Raw genomic sequence first — 20,396 nt, 5'->3', positions numbered from 1 at the left:
GCCTATAATTATCATACGCTTTCTGTAAGAACATGGTGAGCACGTTGGCATCTATTTTTTCTTTCTCTTTCTTAACTTTCGTTAGCCACCAAAGCATCTGTAGAAAGCTTCAGAATTTGCAACTTCCCCTTCACATAGATTTCCCTCATTTGATTTTCATGGCAACTCTAGGTACTCGGCGACCGATTATTATTTCCACCTTATGGCTTCTAAAATCTGCACTTTAATAAGAGCGTCATAGCTAATAAAGGAGGCATCACAAGTCAGTGACAAAGGAATAAGTTGTTCACATGTGATTTTAGAAAAATCGGCTCTCTGGTGGCAGAAAACCTCTAAGTCCTCATTTCACATGGCAAAATAAAATAAATTCCAAAATTTAAATTCCAAAATTGGGTATCAAAATTATGATACCCAAAAATTTTTTTTAAAACTATAAGAAAATGTAGGTAAGTATTTATTTATCTGCTCTCTGCATTGAAAGAATTTTCCAAGCATAAAACAATGCAGGAGGTCACAAAGGAAAAGACTAATAGATTATATCACACAAAGATTTTAAACCTCTAGATATAAAAAATAAAAGCAAAGCAAACAATGAACTGAAAAAATATGAGCCACACACATGACAGGCAAAAGGTTAATACTCTTAATATATAAGGCATCCATACAAATCAATAAGAAAAAGAAGTTTTCAAGTGGGGGAAGGTCATGAATAGACAATTTATAAGACAGAAAATACAAATGTCTGCCTAATCCACATAAGAAAAGCTATTCAGCCATAAAAAAGTAATCAAAGAAACTAAAAAACAGAGTCACCAGGTAGAGCTTCTTGCTTTTTAAATTAGCAAAAAACTAAAATAAAATAGAAAGATTGATCGTGCCAGATGCTGCAGAGGTGAAGTGAGAGAGGAATAGAAACTATATGATCTTTCTGGAAGGTGGTTTGGCATTAGGTATCAAGAATCTTGAAAATCATTATACTCTCTAACCTGGTGACTCCTCTTTAAGGACTCAGTCTTAAAAAGTAATCAGAAGGGTGGGCTGAAATGTATGTAAAAGACATTCTTTAGAGAGATTTATAACAATAAAATATGGAAACAATGTCCCCTAATAGGAGAGTGGTTTAAATTATGGCATATCTTCATATGTTTTCACTCATATGTGGAACTTGAGAAACTTAACAGAAGACCATGGGGGGAAAGGTAGGGGAAAAAATAGCTACAAACAGAGAGGGAGAGAGGCAAACCATAAGAGACTCTTAAATACAGAGAACAAACTGAGGGCTGATGGCGGGGGGCAGAGGGGGGACTGGTGAGGAAGAGGGGAAAATGAGTAATGGGCATTGAGGAGGGCACTTGTTGGGATGAGCACTGGGTGTTGTATGTAAGCGATGAACCATGGGAATCTACCCCCAAAACCAAGAACACGCTGTATACACTGTAAGTTGGCCAATTTGACAATAAATTATATTAAAAATTAAAAAAATAATATTTTACACAACTAAAAAAAAATAAATTAAATAAATTATGGCATATCTACAGAACGGAATATTGTAAAGACATGAATATTTGGAATAACTTTAGTGACAGGGAAAATATTTACCTTATAGCAAGAAAAAAAATTACTGAGATAAGCCTCAGTATTTTTCACGAAAAAGTCTCAAAAAGGTAAACAGCATGATGGAATGCAACCTTGGCTTCCTGTCCCTAGGGGACAGGGTGTCCCTGTCACACCCACTGTCCCTCCGCTTATCACGCTTTGTCATTTCACAGGAGGAAAACAAGACCCTACACAACTACGAAGCCCGTTATACTCTAAAATCACTTCCAAGTTGGTGAATATACATAGTTGCAATTACGTAGTTCTTAGCAATTAGTCCTAATTAGTGCTTCTGTGTTCTGCCTTTTCTGTTTATTATTATTTAATATTTGAGTTCCCATGGATCAGCAGAGTCAACAAGCGTATCATTTTGGTGATGCCACATTGCTATGTGTCCACCAAACCCCATCACCCTCACACTCTGGGCATGTAGTGAGACTACATTTCCCAGCCTCCCTTGCAGTTAAGTGTGGCTAGATGGCGGCATTCTGGCCACTAAAGTGTAGTCTTAATGTTGCCCCCCTCCCCACCTCCAGATCTGGTTCATGAAATCTCCCTTGCGGTCCTCTGTTATCCCTTCATTCCCTCATGCATTTATCAGATACAGAGAGGAAATGATGGAGCCAATAAATGGCAGCAGCCCGGGTCCCTGAGTGACTTTGTAGAGTAGACTCAACTGACCCACACTGGACTGTGATGTGGGCAAGAAGTCAACATTTACTGTGATAAGCTTTGATGTCGTTTGTTAAAGCAGTTATCCTACCCTGACCCCAGACTCGGCTACTATCCTTAGCTACTTGGCTATTATCTTAACCGATCACAGTCTGCTTAACCTCTGTCCTGTCTCGGATGTTTTCATTGTTGCTAAATACTGCCACAATTATCTTTGAACAAATTTTGCTTTTTCATTTGCTCCTTCCGGCTTATACTCATTGAGTGTATTCCCCCGAGGGGGTTACCAGGGCAATACCAGCGCATTACCAGGATTAACTATCTCATGGCTCTTGTCATGCCGGACTGCTCTCTAGAAATCCTGGAGCAAATGAGTGCTGCATCGACTAATGCATTGTTTCCCCACATCCCCAGTAGCACTGGGTTTTATTATTTTTCGTTGTGTTTGTTAATTCCTTAAGAACAATTAGGAAGTGCTTTTCAAGAGGTCTCACTGAGGTCATTTACACTTGCAATACTTCGTGGGAGTTCCTGTCTCCAGAGTGTGAGGAGATAGTATTTGGCCCCACCGACCCCATCCTATCCTCTACCCTCTGGCCTGCTCTCTGATGCAGGCAGCCACAGGGACCTTCACGGGCCCTGCATCAGGAAAGCGATGACATTGCAAAATGCAGTAAAAGGAATCCAGCTTTCGCTTCTTCGTTACAAAACAGGCTTTTGGAAACTCACAGTAGAGACTATAGTTTTAAGGGGGGAAGAAAGCGTTATGTGTTTCAAAGCACGGCTTTTGAGTGTAAGAAGCCTCAGGCCTGAAGGACTCTGGGCATACGGTGGAGGCATAAATAATAGATTTGGAAGAATACGTGATCAGTCAGAGCCAGACAGCTCTGCCCCAGGCTAGATAAAGTTTCTCTGGGCTGAGGGAGTGGAGAAGTAGAGAGAAGAGAGGGCTTAAATGGCCGGTCCCAAAGGCAGAGGTGTGTGACAGAAGCCCTGAGGGGCGGATTGAAGCCAAGTCCCCTGTGCTCCACACGTGCCCGAGTGGATTCACACGTTCATTCAGGAAGTATTCATGCACAGGCACTGAGCACTGTGGGCACTAAATACCAGGTCCTTGCTCTCATGGAGCTGACATCCTATTGAGGATGTCAGTACACAATACACAAATTACACACACACACACACACGACATATACACACATCTACATACACATATACATAATGTCAGTGGTGATCAGTGTGCTCTAAAGACAAAACAGGACACAGAGTGATGGAGGATGGTGTTATTTTGAATGAAATGTCAGAGAAGGCCTCTCTGAAATGTGACATTTAAACAGTGGAATGGGAGGGGAACCATGAGAGTATGTGGGCATAGAACACTCTAGAAAGTGAGAACAGCAAATGCAAAGGCACTGAGACAGGAGTGTGTCCTGGCATAGACAGATCTGCAAGGAGACCAGTGTGGACAGAGAGAGAGAGAGAGAGAGAGAGAGAGAGAGAGAGAGAAAGGAGGGAGGGAGGGAGAGAGAGGGAGAGAGAGGGAGAGAGAGGGAGAGAGGGGGGGAGAGAGGGAGGGAGAGAGAAGTCAGAGAGCTGGCAGGCAAGCAGGGTGCTATTAGGCTTTCTGGGTAGAAAGGACAGAGATAGGCTTACTTAATACAGGGCCTGTCTCCTCCTTTCCTAGAGTAGTGTCTAGGTTTCTGGCTATGAAGGGCCAAGGCAATGAAGGTGGGTGTCACAATAGGGAATGTCTGGGCGGCAGTCACATCAGATGTGACCGATGGCCCCCAAGGTTTTCACGGTATCCTTCTGTCTCCTCACCGCCAGGCCACTGCCCAGTGTCCTCTCCCCACTGCTAGGCATCTCGCGAGCACATGGGGGACAGCTGGCCTGCCCAGTGCCCTCTCCCCACCGCCAGGCCTCTCGCAGGCACGTGGGGGACAGCCGGCCTCCCTTGTACCCTGTGGATGGGTGTTTGCCAGGGACTAAGGCAAAAATGCAGGAGAAACAGGCCTTTGGACCCTGGTGCCCCCTGCTCTCCTGCTCTGCACCCTCATTAGCTGCTTATGACCACACTGCCACAGGCCTGGCCTGCCAGCTGTATGCGCTGGGTTTCTAAATCCCCACCACCTCTATGAATTCCTCAGGCGTTCAGACTAAGCAATCTAAATATGTGAAGAAACACCACGCGCATCAAAATGGAATAACCCTCCATGGAAATTAGTTGCTAACTAACATAAATTAAGTTTCTAATTAAGTAAACATTGAAGAAGAGGGGTTTTGTTTTTGTTTTTAGCAGTTTCTCACCTATTTTTCCACTAGGGCAGGTGAGCACGTACTCGCGCGCGTGCGCACACACACACACGCGCACACACACACACACACACACACCTGCATCCTCTAGAAAAACAGGGATCAGGAATCTGGCACCCACTATCGACAGATTGCCACTCCTGTTCTAAATGAACTGCCGGCCTGGGCCTCCTTTTCATCTCAAAGGCCATTTGGCATAACCCCATTCATCTGCACAGACTGTCAAATTCTCTCTCCCGGACTTCTCCTGTGACCTTCATTTTATTCTCTGCTCGTGCCTGAGTGTGGCGGCTGAACTGGATTGATTAAAGTTTTAGCCCTGTCGTATTTTAATTCCAGAGCTAAGTGGAGCATTTAAATGAACTCGTAGAAGGACCCACTGTCAGGATTCTGAGATCCGGTTAATATTTCTCCCTTGGCTGCCGCACCCCCCACCCCCCCCATCATCACTGCTCTGTCTCCAGGTTGGCTTCTGGGTGATGTTCACGGTTGGTTAAAAATGACATCATCGGAGTGACCGAGAGTAGATTAATGTTCATTTCCATCTATCCATCCATCACTGGAGTTCCTGGGTTCATTAAGTGTGCTCCAGTCATGAGTTCCCTCCATTTCCCATAATTCACCGCAGGGTCTCATGAACTAGAATGGAGTTTGTCAGTTTCCCCCAGTTCTGAATAGAAGAGACAAGGGTTCTTTAGCGCCAAGCATCTTTTATCCTGGAGAGAGAACGTGAGGGGAAGGAGGGGAGAAGGCCGGGCGTGGTGACATATATGCACAGCATGCTCATTCATCACTGCCATTTACAAACGCCGTGATGGGCTCCGCATGGTCAGGGATGCTGGACTCGCACCTTCTTCTTCCGCCCTGGCTCTTCAGTCTGATTGCTCCTTTTCAGAGAGTCTCCTGGTCCCTCCATACTATTATTGGGCTGTAATTGCCTAAGGTTCTTCTTAGGACAGAGGAAAGAGCATGAAAGAAGTAAGCCAGGCATCCATCCCCCAGGGCTGGACCAGCCATGTCATGTCATGCCCAGGCCCCCTCTAAATTCTCAAGGCTCTGCTCAGCCACCCACCCATTTATTCAATTCTGCAAATACTTATCATTTGCCTTCTACGTGAAAGGCCCTATGCCAGGTGCTCAGGTATTCTAAAATGTACCAGGGATCATGGTTTTATTCAGGTTTGGTGAGACCAACAGACCAGACGACGGCTGCCACCGAAAAGGAGAGCTCACTACGTCCCAGCCGCAAGCCCTGTAGGTCCCAGCCCGATGCAGGAGAACCCTACCCAGCAACGAAAAAGAACGAGCTACAAACACGTGCAGAAGCAGGGATGAATCTCAGAGACACAATGATGAGTGTTAAGAGGCCAGATACAAAAGGGTTTCATTTATACCAAGTTCAAGAACGCCTAAAACTTAACAGAAGCCAGAATAGTGGCTACCTCTGGGTGGGTGGGTATTGACTCAGAAGGGGTACAAGGTGGAGTGCGTCTGGGTGGCTCCATCAGTTAAGCGTCTGACTCTTGATTTCAGCTCAGGTCACGACCTCACGGTCTGTGAATTAGAGCCCCGCGTTGGGCTCTGTGCTGACAGTGTGGAGCCTGCTTCAGATTCTCTCTCTCCCTCTCTTTCCCCCTCCCTTGCTCTCTGTCTCCCAAAATAAATAAATTAATTTTTAAAAAGAAGTGGTACAAGGGAACCCTCTGGCATGCTCATATGTTCTATAAGGTGCACTGCATGGTTGTTATAAGGATGAATACAAATGTAAAAAAAAAAAAAACCTTACAGTTTTAGGAACTTTAGGAACTTACAGTTCCTAAGAGGAGGGGGCACACCATACCATGCCATGCGGGGTCACACGAAGAAGCACCAGGGTCAGCCAGGAGGCCGAAGGAACAAATGGAAAGTTATGGGCAAAAGCCTTTATTGTGGTTTTTGTGGGAAAGAATGGGTGAGGAAGGGTAAGCAGATGAGCAAGCTTGAGGTTGGATAGTTTCAAGAATTTCAGCAGGCTCTCAGCTCTAGGGATGCTTCCTGGTGCCTGGCCCTGGAGTGGGTGATTTAGGGCAGGAGGATAATGTCCTAAGGACAAGAGGTGGTTGGAGCCCATGACTTGAGATTGGTTGGTGTGCACAGCAAAGGCATGCTTGCAGATAAGTTGTCTGCTATCTCTAGGAATTAGACAACCCTAGAAGGGGTAGTCCCGCCCTAGGGGCTGCAAGGCTCCAAGAAGTCAAGGCAGCATCAAATACAGAAAATTAAAAATGTGATGAATACATGGTGTCTCCAAAAATGACAATCTCTGCCCTTGAAGAGTTCACACACCGCAAAACAAACACTTGTTTTGTTAGTAAAGTTTGACACCATAATGGCACAAGGAGGTACACCAGTCACCTCTGGGGTATCCGCACAACCTCCCACTCTTAGGAAATAGACCCCACATCTAAAGTCACCTTTGCGGATATCTGTGCAACCTCCCACTCTCAGGAGATAGACCCCAAATCTAAAGGAGTAGCAATTTCCAGGCTTGTAATTCATGACCTCACTCTCCCCCTGCGCAACTTGGCCACAGCTAATTGGACCAAACAAGACAGAGGTCCCAAATTCAGCCAATCAAATGTCCCTCCCCACGAATGTGGAATCGACATGCAGAGACTGCAGACCTTGTGCGGGTGGAAATTGTAACCAATGAACCAGGAACCAGGAGATAGTCTTACTTCACCATGTAGACCAGTGATGCCGAGCCCTGGAGGCACGTTAGAGCCATCTGGGGAGCCTGTAGGAAATATCTACACCAGGGTCCCGACTCAAACCACTTACACCCTCTGAGGGTGTGTCCAAGTGTCAGCGTCCCTGTTCCCAGCCTGACTCACTGCACACACCCATCAAAAAGGAACTCCCTTGCACCCTAGGCCCCCCGAGAGCACTACTGTGTGGGAAGTGACCCAGGACTGTGCTATCATTTGTGTGGGTGTCCCATGCGTCCAAGGACTCACGGAACACTGAGTAGGGAAGCCAGGAGAATTTTGCATCACCGTTTTCCCACGAAAGCTTCTAATAAAATGGACGTCCATCAAAGAGAGATGTGTGGTGCACCCAAGAAGTCAATATGTCAATGAACCAGGAAATATTTTTAGAGAGGGGGATGGATGGGAGGAAAGACAAAGCTCCTGCTCTGGAGGAGTCTCGATCTGAGCTGCAAAAGAGGTTTCGATGCGGAGTAGATACATACCCAGGGAAATGCACAGGCGCGCGGGCAGTCCGTGTAGTGGAGAGTAGGAAACCCAAGCATAATACGCACCGAACAAACGGCACGCCGCACAATCAGAAAAGAAAGATCACTCTGACCTGGCTGGTCCAGGAAGACTTCCTGAAGGTGGGGGAATTTACCCTGGTCTTTTGAGGAAACGTGGGCTTCAAACAGGTGGAAAAGGCAGGCCGCCCCCAGGCCAGGGCAGCCAGCTGTGTGGTGCTTGGAGGAGCGTCTTCCCCACCGCACTGTGAAAAGCCAGCCCTGCCAGAAGGTGTTCTTTGGCCTCTCCCCAGATCTTCAGTCAAACTAAATTGTCCTCTGCCCATTACTCTCCTACGGCGTCAGGATTTGCCCCTCTTTCCCATCAAGCAAACCAGGAAAACTCAGGGGTTTACTTTTTTTAAGTTTATTATTTTGAGAGAGAAAGAGAAAGAGCACAAGTGGGGGAGCAGCAGAGACAGAGGAGAGGGGACAGAGGATCTGAAGCAGGCTCCACGCAGGGAGCAGAGGCCTGAGGCAGGGTTTGAACTCACCAACCCTGAGATCAGGACCTGAGAGGAAGTCGGATACTTAACCGGCAGAGCCACCCAGGCGCCCCGGAAAACTCAGGGGTTTAAACTGCCACTAGTCCAAATCCAAGAAAGCACAAGGATCCAAGTGGGGCCCTCTGACCTCTGGGAGAGCAGGTATCAGGAGACAAGGCAGGTGATCCCAGACGACAGGAAACCGGGGTGTCACCCCTGGTGAGACGGGGGCATCACACACTTGAAACTCAGGGTCCCCACCTTCAAAAGAACTACTCTGACAAGCGGAAACAGACAAGAGTTTTGTTCTAGCTGCTCAGCTCTTCCCAGAAACGAATCCCTAAGTGCCAGGGGCCTGGAGTAGGTCTGAGACCCAGTCATCCCAGAGAAAACAACTTTACTCCATTCCTCATCCACATCTGCAAATCCCTCCCCAGCTTGAGAACCAGTCATCCTAGCGAGAACCATCTTCTCACCACGGCTCTTCTCGTTCCTTCCCACTGCCCCTGTGTCCTGTCCTCCCTCCCCATCCCTACCTGGACCCCTCACTCCTTAGCAGCAGTCAACTCTCAAGGAATTAGCCCCAAACTCTCAAATATCTGCTTGGATTTTTTTTTAAATTTACCTCTGAGAGAGAGACAGAGAGTTGGGGAGGGCTGGGGATGGAGGGACAGAGGATCTGAAGTGGACTCTGCACTGACAGCAGAGAGCCTGATTCGGGGCTCGAACCCATGAGCCGTGAGATCATGACCTGAACTGAAGGCAGACGCTTAACCAACTGAGCCACCCAGATGCCTCTATCTGTCTGGATTCTTAAGGCCTTCAAACCCACAGCCTCTGTCCGAGTTTCAGGTCAGGGGTATCCTCTTTCCTTGCTTGCCCTGGTGGGGGGAAGACTCAGATTTGTATACATTCTTAAAAAAAAAAAAAAAAAAAAAAACCCTTCCCTCCCCTTTGGGCATGAGAATAACATCTGGGGACAGATGTCTCTGGGTCACCTTTGTCGTGGGGCTCGGTTTCCCCCTCCGTGCAATCCAGAGTAGACCCTGACCTCTCCCCAAGGACGACCCCTCCCCCTACTCTTGTTCCCGTTTATGGGCTTTTTTCCACCATGGCAGCTTATTTGCAGCTGTAGGCTTTCAGCCGTGCTCTGCTCTGCTCCTTTCTGCTGCTGTGGAACATTTTCCATGCCACTGGGGAACGTAATTGCTCCTCACATGCATTTTTGAAAGACCTCGGAAACCTCTGCATAAATCAGTAGAAGTTCACTTATGGTTTTAGAATATTCTGGATAATTTATTTGGTGTCAAGGAGCCTGAGCCTGAGCCTTCACCGTTCAACCTGGGCCCTGCAGGGTTCCACTGCATTTCCCTTGCATGTTTGTTTTGGTTTGCCCTGAAATGCTAGCCAGCCACAAGGAGACCTTTACCATTATTCCAAATAGATTTTTCCCCTTTCTAATGACATACTCTTTGGAGGTTTGACACTGAGCCAGCGCTTCTTCCCCTTTTAAAAAACCAACAGCTAATCCAGAGCTCTCTTCCTTCCAAGCCGTGCAGGCTGCGGCTCTCAGATTTCAGCCTGTCCTTCCTGAGAGTTTGAATAGCAGGGCCAGCATGCAGACCTCCTTCCAATGACTTCCTGCCGTCTTCACGCTGGCCAGGGCGGGCAGCATCCAGAAAAGCGACCCAGATTATGGCGACACAGTTGGAAAATAGCATCTGGTCCCCACAGTCTGCAGATCAGGCATGCTTGACATTCTCGGTCCTGTCCTACCAGAAATGCCTGGAGAAAGATGGCGCTGACATTTTTAGCAATTTGCACAATGTCTATCCCCCTAGGCTTTTTTTTTTTTTTTTTTTTTTTACATCCTTCCTGGCTATGGACTGAGGTTCAGATGTTCAGTGTTCCCTGCTTTTTGCTCTCTCAGTATTCCCACTCCCCCAAATCATGTGCTCAAGCCCTAAACTCCTGTCCTCAGAGGACAATCAGACTGACACCTTTAGTGTTTGTGCTTGATTTTATGGCCTCGTGATCTTGTGCCCTTTGGGGTTCAAAGGTCACATCAGGCAGCAGGCAGGGAGGTTTTTGATGTAACCTCTGAACCCCAGAAAACAAAAGGACAGGGGCCCACAGAGACAATCCATCTAAAAATGGTCATATAAAGAATGCAACTCAATCAGCCCAGAGCATGCAAATTACCCAACATTTTTATGGAGCACCCGGCTAAATTCAAACTTCGAGTCAGAAGAAGGGACACAAACCCCATGATCCCAATACATAAATCAAAGCTTGAGAAAAGCAAAGAAATGAGTTTACAACCAATTCAGAATGGAAGGATTTGCAAGATGTGATTTATAAATTGTTTTCCTCCCCCACCCCCACCTCGGTCCACACAGAAGCGCGTGCGCGCGCGCACACACACACACACAAACACACACACACACACACACACACACACACTCTGGTCATTACAATGCAACTATCTGAAAATCAAGCATTTTCTTTTCTGAAGGTTTGCCCAGTGCTAAGCTGGACAAATGAGAGACCCGTCAAAGGCCAAGTGCTCTCTCCTCGGCCACTGGAACCATCCTCAGAAACAGGCTGAAAGTCAGTAGAGCAGGCAACTGATAAGATGAGGCCTTGTCACATTCTGTAGAACAGATGTCACCTCCTGTACTATACAGATTGTCCTTCAACAGCCCTTAATACCTGCACACATGCCCCCAGGCAAAGGTCAGACTCATTTTTGAATTGCTGAAATATCCTCTTCACCTGGTGAGGTGGTTAAGCAGGGGATACTCCTGGTTTCACGACTATTAAAGTTTTATTTCTCTAAAAAATAAATACCTAAGTGTGTGTATCTAGCTTGGCAGGTAAGATGCTGATCCTGGGAAAGAGATCTTTAGAACTTTGCCAAATAAGTCTGTATGAGCAAAAGTTGTGTTCAGATACCAGGCCTTGGGGAGAAAAGAAATAGATATGCCTTACCCTTTTACTTCTTTTTTTTTAAGTGTATTTATTTATTTTGAGAGAGATGGAGACAGCGTAAGTAGGGGAGGGGCAGAGAGAGAGGTGAAAGAGAATCCCAAACACTCTGCACTGCCAGCATGGAACCCGATGTGGGGCTTGAACTCACGAAATCGTGAGATCATGACCTGAGCCGAAACCAAGAGCCGGTCGCTTAAGTAGCTGAGCCACCCAGGCGCCCCTTTTTCAATTAATTTTTATTTATTTTTGAAAGAAGAGAGCATGAGTGGGGGGAGGGCAGAGAGGGAGAGAGAGAATCCCAACCAGGCTCTGTGCCGTCTTCAAGGAGTCCAACTCGGGGCTCGATCCCATGAACCTTAAGATCATGACCTTGAGCCAGAGTCAAGAGTTGGACGCTTAACTGACTGAGCCACCCAGGTCCTCCTGTGCCCTACCCTTATATTTTTATTATTTTTTAATAATAATTTATTGTCAAGTTGGCTAACATACAATATGTATACTGAGCTCTTGGTTTTGGGGTAGATTCCCATGATTCATCGCTTACATGCAACACCCATTGCTCATCCCAACAAGTGCCCTATGTGCCTTACCCTTTTAAATGAAGGCTTGTTTGCAAATAAAATACGTGTCCCCTTCTACAGCAAATGTGAGAAAGTTGCAGGAGCCTCCAGATTCCTGTTCCAGATCTTCCATTTGGAAGAATTTCTCTCTGCTCTGTCTCATCTAGGCTCCTCTTTTTCTTTTAACTTTGCATTAGACTGTAATTTCCCTGGGAGGAATGAATATATTTTTAACTATAACTGAACAGTAGCACAACAGTGTTCGATGAAAATGTGTCCTAGGGGCACCTGGGTGGCTCAGTCGGTTAAGCGTCCAGCTCTTCATCTCGGCTCACATCATGATCTCGTGGTTCATGGGATTGAGTGTCGAGTCAGGCTCTGCATTGGCAGCACAGAGCCTGCTTGGGGTTCTGTTTCTCCCTCTCTCTCTGCCCTTCCCCCATTTGTGCACACACACTCTCTCTCTTAAAATAAATAAACTTTAAAAAAAAATGTGTCCTACACAGTGGAACCCCAAAGCAATGTCAGATGAAATAAGAATCCCAGAAAGAGGGGCGCCTGGGTGGCTCGTCAGTTAAGCGTCCGACTTCAGCTCAGGTCATGATCTCACGGTCCGTGAGTTCGAGCCCCGCGTCGGGCTCTGTGCTGACAGCTCAGAGCCTGGAGCCTGTTTCAGATTCTGTGTCTCCCTCTCTCTGTGCTCCTCCCCTGTTCATGCTCTGTCTCTCTCTGTCTCAAAAATAAATAAACGTTAAAAAAAAAAAATTAAAAAAAAAAAAAAAAAGAATCCCAGAAAGAACTCTAGAAAGGAAGAGTCCTGGTCCCCCAGTTGGACGACCTCACACAGGCCACCTCCCCTCTCTGAGCTTCAATTTCTCCACCTGTAAATTCAAAGCATGCTTCTGATTTTCCACGGCATGCCCTGCACAGGCCCTGCGAAGGAGCCTGGACAGCACGATGTCTCTGGTTCTGGAAAGTCTCCTCTGGACACAGGAGAACGGACTAAAACCGCTGTTTCTCTAACCCTATTCTCCAACTCAGGGCTTCCACAAATTGTTTCCTTTCCAGGAGAAGTGAAATACAGCCCACCAAAACCATGTTTCCAGTGACAACCGAGCAGCAAATATTATTTTTAAATGTGCTGCAAAATTCTCCTGTGCTATTTTGGAAACCCAGCCCCAGGAGTACACATGAGCTACACTGAAGCTCAGAGTTCTCTTGGACAGCTTCTGCCAGACCAAGGGCTCGAGGCTGCTGTGGCTGAAAAAGCCAGGAGTCACTGTTAGATCGCACAGACACTCGGACACTTTATACATTCCTTAGGGGCCCACCAGAGGTCACAGGGCTAGTCAGGAACAGTCAGACTTGAAGCCTGGGTTCCTCCATTCCCAGCCCATAATAATGCTATGATAGCGAAGGATTCCTCCCACCCGGAGCGTTTACTTCTTACATATCACGTTGGCTCTCTCCACAGAAATGTTACTCTCCTGGTCTTAGAGATGAGGAACCAGAGTCCTGAGAGGTTTGATTCCTTGCTCAGGTCTCATCCGGGGAACCAGGGTTGGGTTCCAGGTTCTACTGGATTCCAGGCCTGTGCTTGGAACACCCACCTCAGCCCTGAGACCCCATTTCCATGCTCTGACCATACGGTGCTGCCTCATAAGTGGGAGACGTGAAGCTAGCAGGTCCTAAGGAGTGTGGAGGAGTGCTTTCTGGGAAAGGCAAGAAGAGGGTGTGTGGGGGGCTTAATGGTGTCCCCCAGAAAGACATCAACGTGTCTTTCCGGCACCTGTGATATGAGCTATTTTGGGAAAAGAGTCTTTGCAGATACAATCAAGGATCTCAAGGTGATCCGGGTGGGCCCTAAATCCAATGACAAGTGTTCTTACAAGTGACAGAAGAGAAGACACAGGAGAAGTCTGCGTGAGGCCAAGGCAGAGATTGAAGTGACACAGAGACAAGCCAAGGAACACCTGGTGCCACTGGAAGCTGGAAAAGGCAAGGAACGTTCTCCCCAGAGCCGGTGGAAGGAGCCTGGCCTTCCCGACACCTTGATTTTGGATTTCCAGCCTTCAGAACTGTGAGAGAATAAATTTCTGGGGTTTTTTTGTTTTTGTTTTTTTTTAAGCCACCCTGTTGGTGGTACTTTGTCACAGCGGCCCCAGGAAATGAAGGGTGGAGTAAGCATTTCCTTTGGGGAGAGCTGCAGGTGTCCTCAGGAAGTGTGGACCCAGAGGGAGCCGCCCCCCACCCACCTGCCTACCGCACCAAAGTTCTTCCCATGAAGGCAGAGTCATTACTTAGGCTTCTGAGGCCCCAGCATTGGCTGCTGTCCACGTGACATCTCCTTCCAGGAAGCAGAAGAGCTAGAAGCGTCTGGTAGGTGAGCGCCAACCCCAGCCCAGGTGTCCTCAGGCTCTTTACCACTGTAAAGCTGCTAATAATGGGGTTTTGGACTATCTCTCCAGGTGCCTTTTGCTTAACGGAACCCAGCTTCTTTCTCTTAGCAAGACGTCGCAACTGAACCCAGCCACCTTCCAGCCTGAGTCAAAAATCTTAGGTTTCCAAATTAGCCCAGGAGGGCGTGTTGTTAGAGAAAGGGTCTGTGCTTCATTGAAGGTTTCCTTTAGACTCCCATCCCCCCCAAATATATGTGAAATGTACTAGATTTACAACACTTCCGCTGCCGGGCAAAATTTTAGGGACACGCCTATACGCAAAACATGGTCCGCGATGCGGATTGCCTGTTTGTTCCTGACCAACGTGCGCAGGGCAGACGGCTGCACTTCCTGTGAGACAGCCCTGTGACAGAACGCACCACAGGCAGGGCGACACACGCTCCTGATTGCCACTGCTGGACTGAGTCATCCTTCCCTGTGCCCGTAAACCAGAAGGACCCTCCACCCCAAAGGAGGGCCGGTGAGAACAGACAGCACCGTTTAGCCCTTGCGCTGTGCACTGTGGACCCAGAGGCTCATTTGATTGTCACCCCTCAGACCTTATTCCAGTGATTTCCCAACCTTTTTCAGGTGCAACACAGGCCAGACCCTGCTCGGCTGGTACTGTTCTGGGCGGCCAGACGTGACGAGCCTGGGAGGTCAGGCCACCTCAGGCCACACCTGACCACCCCAAGGGCTGATAGACCACTAAGCAGCCAGAACACCAAGAAACCTGCCTGAGCCCAAGAGTCACAAGGCTCTGCCTCACAAAGCTTATTTTTGTATGTATTTAATATTTAATAAACCTAATTTTTTTTTAAATGAGAGAGTTCCAAATCCTTAGAAGCAAATCTAAAGAATTTTGGAAATATTTGAAGATGCCTCCTAAGCAGGTAAAACAAGAGTAGAGGTTTTTTGTTTTTTTTTTTAATTTTTTTTTAATTTTTTTTTTATTTTTGGGACAGAGAGAGACAGAGCATGAACGGGGGAGGGGCAGAGAAAGAGGGAGACACAGAATCGGAAACAGGCTCCAGGCTCCGAGCCATCAGCCCAGAGCCTGACGCGGGGCTCGAACTCATGGACCGCGAGATCGTGACCTGGCTGAAGTCGGACGCTTAACCGACTGCGCCACCCAGGCGCCCCAAGAGTAGAGGTTTTTAAAAAATAGAAGCTTACGCCAAGAGTTTTGATAAAATGAGATCACTGTAATAAAAAATTCTCTGGGATTCTGCTCCCACCTGTGAATCATACCGAGAATGAACCACCTCGCAGTGGACACCATAGTTTGGGGAGTATATAAAAGCCCCATTTTCCTCCCCTCTCACAAACTTCAGGTGCACACACAGGCACACACACAATGAACCAAGAAAGGAAGGAAAAGAGATCAGTAATGAGAGAGCCCACTAATGGATTGGCTTAAGTATAAAACAACATCCCATCACTGTTCTAGAAAATAATCAATCAAGCACTTAATTTTAAACATAAAAGTAAGCTGCCAGGAGACTGTTAATAGATAACCAAATAAATTAACAGTTGTAGGTGGGATTTGAAACCAGGTCAGATTTCCCTCTCCCCCAAGCTCTGAGCCCATGCATATAAAGGGTTTCCCCAGCTTGGCAGCTGATCTCACACTGTTTCAAAGAGAAATCTCCTTTTAGCCAATATCCCCTCTCAGCGGGCTGGTCACTTCAGGGAATTGTCCTTTGTGCGTCTTCCATAAATTTTATAACACCGCTACTTTAAAATATTGATGGGCAACTTGGCCTTGGCCCAGGCCCACAGTGGGTTAGTGTGGACATGAAAACCTTCAGGAGCACAGAAGCAGGAAGGAACACATCCCCCGCAGACCTTTCTTAAAGGGACAATTGTGTAAGTGCGGTGGTTACCTGAGCTGGAGGCCTGCCCGGCTTTGATGGATGGTTCTGCCCTCTGGGAGCCATCTCAGAGGCACACGGGGACAGGAGGGTGTGTGGGACACACACAGGCGATGCTCAGGTACCTGCAGACCCATAAAGGGTAAGTGAAATCCACACATAAGCCCCCAAGTTGTTTTAACCTGAGACTCAAGTTTCTCTCAACATTCAAACTCTTTGCAAAGTTATTGATGAATAAGGATTGGCAGCTTTGTCTCTTCTCCTTATACCCGTGACCTTCTCAGGGCAAGTGACCAAAAGTAAATGCAACAAGGAACATCAAAGGCAGGACTAGAGAATTGATCCCTGATTCCTGGAGGCTCTGTGATTGCTCTGAATTTCTAGGATGATATCCATTCTGCCATCACACTCTCTTCAAAATATCCCCCCGAAAAACAACACAGTAAAAGTCCACCTCCTAGAATAAAGTTACCACTGAGAGCAATAAAGCAATAGTCTGCTAATCAAATGAATAACACAATGATAGCTGTCATTTATTGGGCCTTACACACACATACACACACACACACACACACACACCCCAAGCACTGCACTGTATCAAATATGTTGTGCATGTGATCTCATTGAATCCTTTTTTTTTTTTTAATCTGCAAAAATATCCTTTGATTCAGAAAATAATACTGCTAGGAATTTTTTTCATGGAAGTAATGGAGGCTATGTCCAAAGACTTTGTCTACAAGGATGTTAATCATATTTAAGTAAGAAATTAAAATAGGGGCACCTGGGTGGCTCAGTTGGGTAATCGTCTGACTTCAGCTCAGGTCTTGATCTCATGGTTTGTGGGTTCGAACCCCGCATCAGGCTCTGTTCTGACAGCTCAGAGCCTGGAGCCTGCTTCAGATTCTATGTCTCCCTCTCTCTCTGCCCGTACCCCACTCATGCTCTGCCTTTCTCTCTCTCAAAATAAATAAACATTGAAAATAATTTTTAAAAAAGAAATTAAAATAAAAAGTTCTGGGGCATCTGGGTTGCTCAGTTGGTTGAACGCCTGATTCTGACTCTTGATTTCAGCTCAGGTCAATGATATCACAGTTCATGAGATCGAGCCCCATGTCAGACTCTGCACTGACAGTGTGGGGCCCGCTTGAGATTCTCTCTCTGCCTCTTTCTCTCTCTGCCCCTCTCCCCCCCTTCTCTAAAATTAAAAAAAAAATTAATAAGAAAAAGTTCCAATAATGGAGAGGTAGTAAAAAAAATTACATTATATCCATACAATATAATATTGTGTGGCCATTTAAAACTATGTTGTAGGGATGCCTGGGTGGCTCAGTCAGTTTTAAGCCTCTGACTCTTGGTTTCGGCTCAGGTCATGATCTCACTGTTGGGGAGTTCAAGCCCCAAGATGAGCTCCATGCTGACAGCGTGGAACCTGCTTGGGATTCTCCCTCTCCCTATCTCTCTGCCCCTCTCCTGCTCACTCTCTCTCTCTCTCTCAAAAAAAAAAAAAAAAAGAATTTAAAACTATGTTGTAAAAGATGTATTTAGAAAGAAAATATGTCTAGGAGATAGTATTTGGTAAGCAATAGAAGAATAGGAACACTGAATATTTTTACAAATTTATGGTAGGTAATACATATATATGCACAAAGTATGTGATGAAATTCATCAAAGTATGATTATCGGTGACTTTTTTTCTTCATTTTATTTCTCTTACTTTCTGATTTTTTATAATTTCTTAAAAAGAATTTTTTTTAATATGTATTGTTGAGAGAGAGACAAAGAGTGCGAGTGGGGGAGAGGCAGAGAGAGGGAGACACAGAATCCAAAGCAGGCTCCAGGCTCTGAGCTGGAGCCCCAGGTGGGGCTGGAATTCACAAACTGTGAGATCATGACCTGAGCTGAAGTTGGATGCTTAACTGTCTGAGCACCCACCAGGTGCCGCCCCCCCCCCTAATTTTTTATAATTTCTAGTAAGAAAAATATTTTTTAGAGAAAGAGACAACAAGCAGGGAAGAGGGGCAGACAGGGAGTGGGGGGGAGGGGGAGACAGAGAGAATGAATGAATGAATGAATGAATGGGAATCTTGGGCAGGGCTTAAGCAGGACTCCATCCCAGGAGCCTGGAATCAAGGAACCTGAGCCGAAATCAAGAGTTAGAACCTCAACCGACTGAGCCAACCAGGCACCCCAAGAAAATTATTTTTTTTAATTATGGCCCGGTACTATGCCCAAATATTCATAGATGTTAATAAGCTTAATAATAGCCCATTACACATACAAAGCCCTCTCTAGTCTATGATGTAGATTTGCCACATCATCTCAGCTGACCCTCAGGGCAACATTCTCAGGTAGTCAGAGAAGATGTTTTGGAATTCCGGAGATTTTGAAACACACACACAAAAATGAAAGAGAAAGGTACCAAGAAGCCAGGGCCCATCCTCAGCTCTCGGGCAGGCAGCACCCAGGCCTGTGTGGAGCCTGTGCTGGCTGCCCCTGGCCACGGCCCACAGGCCCTTCCCTCCAAGCCCTCCGCGACCACTGAGGGGAGCCCTGTGCCATCGGCTGCATCTGGGGCTCTCAAAGCCGTCCGCCGCCTACCTCCTTGGATCCCCCCCAACCACCACCCGCTGCCCCCCAGGACTCAGGTTCTCCAGGATTCCGCTCTGCTCAGGCCAGGAAGGGAGGGGGCGGGGCAACATTCCAGAACACCCGCGAAGCAAAATCTCTGACCCGGATGAGAGCAGTGCCACAGAGCTGGCTCCTACCCGCTTAGGAAAGCCAGTCGTTGGCGTCTCTTCCCGTGCCTGCCATCAGTGACATCACACAGGTAGCCCGGGATCTGCGGTGGTGGGAGTATTTACACGACCGGAAGCGTCAAACAGTGTAAATCAGGGCTTTTTTTTTTTTGTCCTCGCAGAGAGCCAGGAGTTGCACCGTCACCAGCCCAGCACTGCAGGCTCTCAGAAGTAGAAATGCACGCACTGCAGTCAAGTCCAGCATCCCAGACCCCTGCTTTAAACAGGATCACACCTGCTTCCACCAAAGCAGGACGTGAACGCTCTTTTGAAATGGTGACGCATTATTCAGAGAACCGGTTCCATATTCCCAACGCCTTGCCCATCTGCCTCCTCTCCACTCACCTTGCGGCCACTTAAGTTTGCTGTGGCTCCTTCAAAGTCCAAGCAAGGCCATCTAGCGCACTTTTATTTCTAAACTTCACGGTTGAAACCAGCAGAGTGGCCAGCTCCCCGAGAGGGCGCCGGGTCTGGGTCAGATGGCTCCTGGGTCCTGGTCCCTGAGACTTCCCTCGGGGCGGCCCTCTGGGGGACCCGGCGGCTTGTCGGCCAAGGCTCTGTCTCCAGGTCCCCGGGCCCCCTCCCCTGCGTGAACAATGTCTGCTCTTTCTGCGCTTGTGGACAACCCGGCTGGAAGTGAGGCCTGGGCAGGAGACCCCGCGGTCCAGATGGTGCTAAGGCGGACAGAAGTAACAGGCAGGGACATCCCCAGGCGCAGGTCGTTAGTCTGGGCGGGGAGGTGGGGGGGGATCCATTTAAATCTCTTTGAGAAGTGGCCGCAACCGAGCCGCCCCAGGCCCTCGGAACGCTACATCACGTTTTGCAGCCGCAGTCAGGGGTGTGCGCGTGTTCTCGAGGAGTCCGGAAGGGAAGGCGTTCCTTACTGCGGTCTAGCGCCACCACGGCCCATCCGTGTACTTGGCCTTGAGGGGGATACGGGAGGGATCAGGAGGAAAACCTTGAAGCTCTCCCTAGCTCCAGAGGATCAAGGGGATTGCGGCAAAGGTTCACACGGGGCCGGGAACAAAAGAAAGCATCTCAGAAGCACAGAAGGGTGAAGTGGCTGCAGGTTGTCTCTATTCCGGTCAAGTTCTGAGGCACAGGAAGAGGTTAGAATTCACCGCTTGCCGCAGTTTTCTCTCTTCTGCCCCAGACTTGACATAAGAAAGACACAAACAAAAGAAAATGCTTGTCTGCAGAGCCCAGCCCTAAGACCACTTTCCTTCGGGAAAAAGCGGACCCATGAGGATCTGATGGTCATCCTGGGGCGAGGCCACCGGGCGGCTGTCGGGGGGGCCAGCTCAGCACAGAGGTGCGCCACCTCGTTGTCTGTGGCCGTCACGGACATCATGAGGCTCGGCCTCCCCGAGGAATGGACGT

General features: G+C 47.6%; 1 long non-coding RNA gene across 1 annotated transcript; it reads right to left on the bottom strand.

Moving 5' to 3' along the window:
- Nucleotides 1-5,192: 5,192 nt before the first annotated feature.
- On the bottom strand, nt 5,193-20,017 carry LOC125914527 (uncharacterized). Its single transcript, XR_007455331.1, has 3 exons — nt 19,362-20,017; nt 16,234-16,346; nt 5,193-5,530 (listed from the first exon to the last, which is right to left on the bottom strand). It is a non-coding gene; the product is annotated as an uncharacterized LOC125914527 (long non-coding RNA).
- Between the last annotated feature and the right edge of the window lie 379 nt (nt 20,018-20,396).

The sequence above is a fragment of the Panthera uncia genome (assembly GCF_023721935.1).
Source record: "Panthera uncia isolate 11264 chromosome D3 unlocalized genomic scaffold, Puncia_PCG_1.0 HiC_scaffold_8, whole genome shotgun sequence".
Classification (NCBI taxonomy): domain Eukaryota; kingdom Metazoa; phylum Chordata; class Mammalia; order Carnivora; family Felidae; genus Panthera; species Panthera uncia.
The sequence above is the reverse complement of the archived record's forward strand: the minus strand, read 5'-3'. Positions and strand labels throughout refer to the sequence as shown.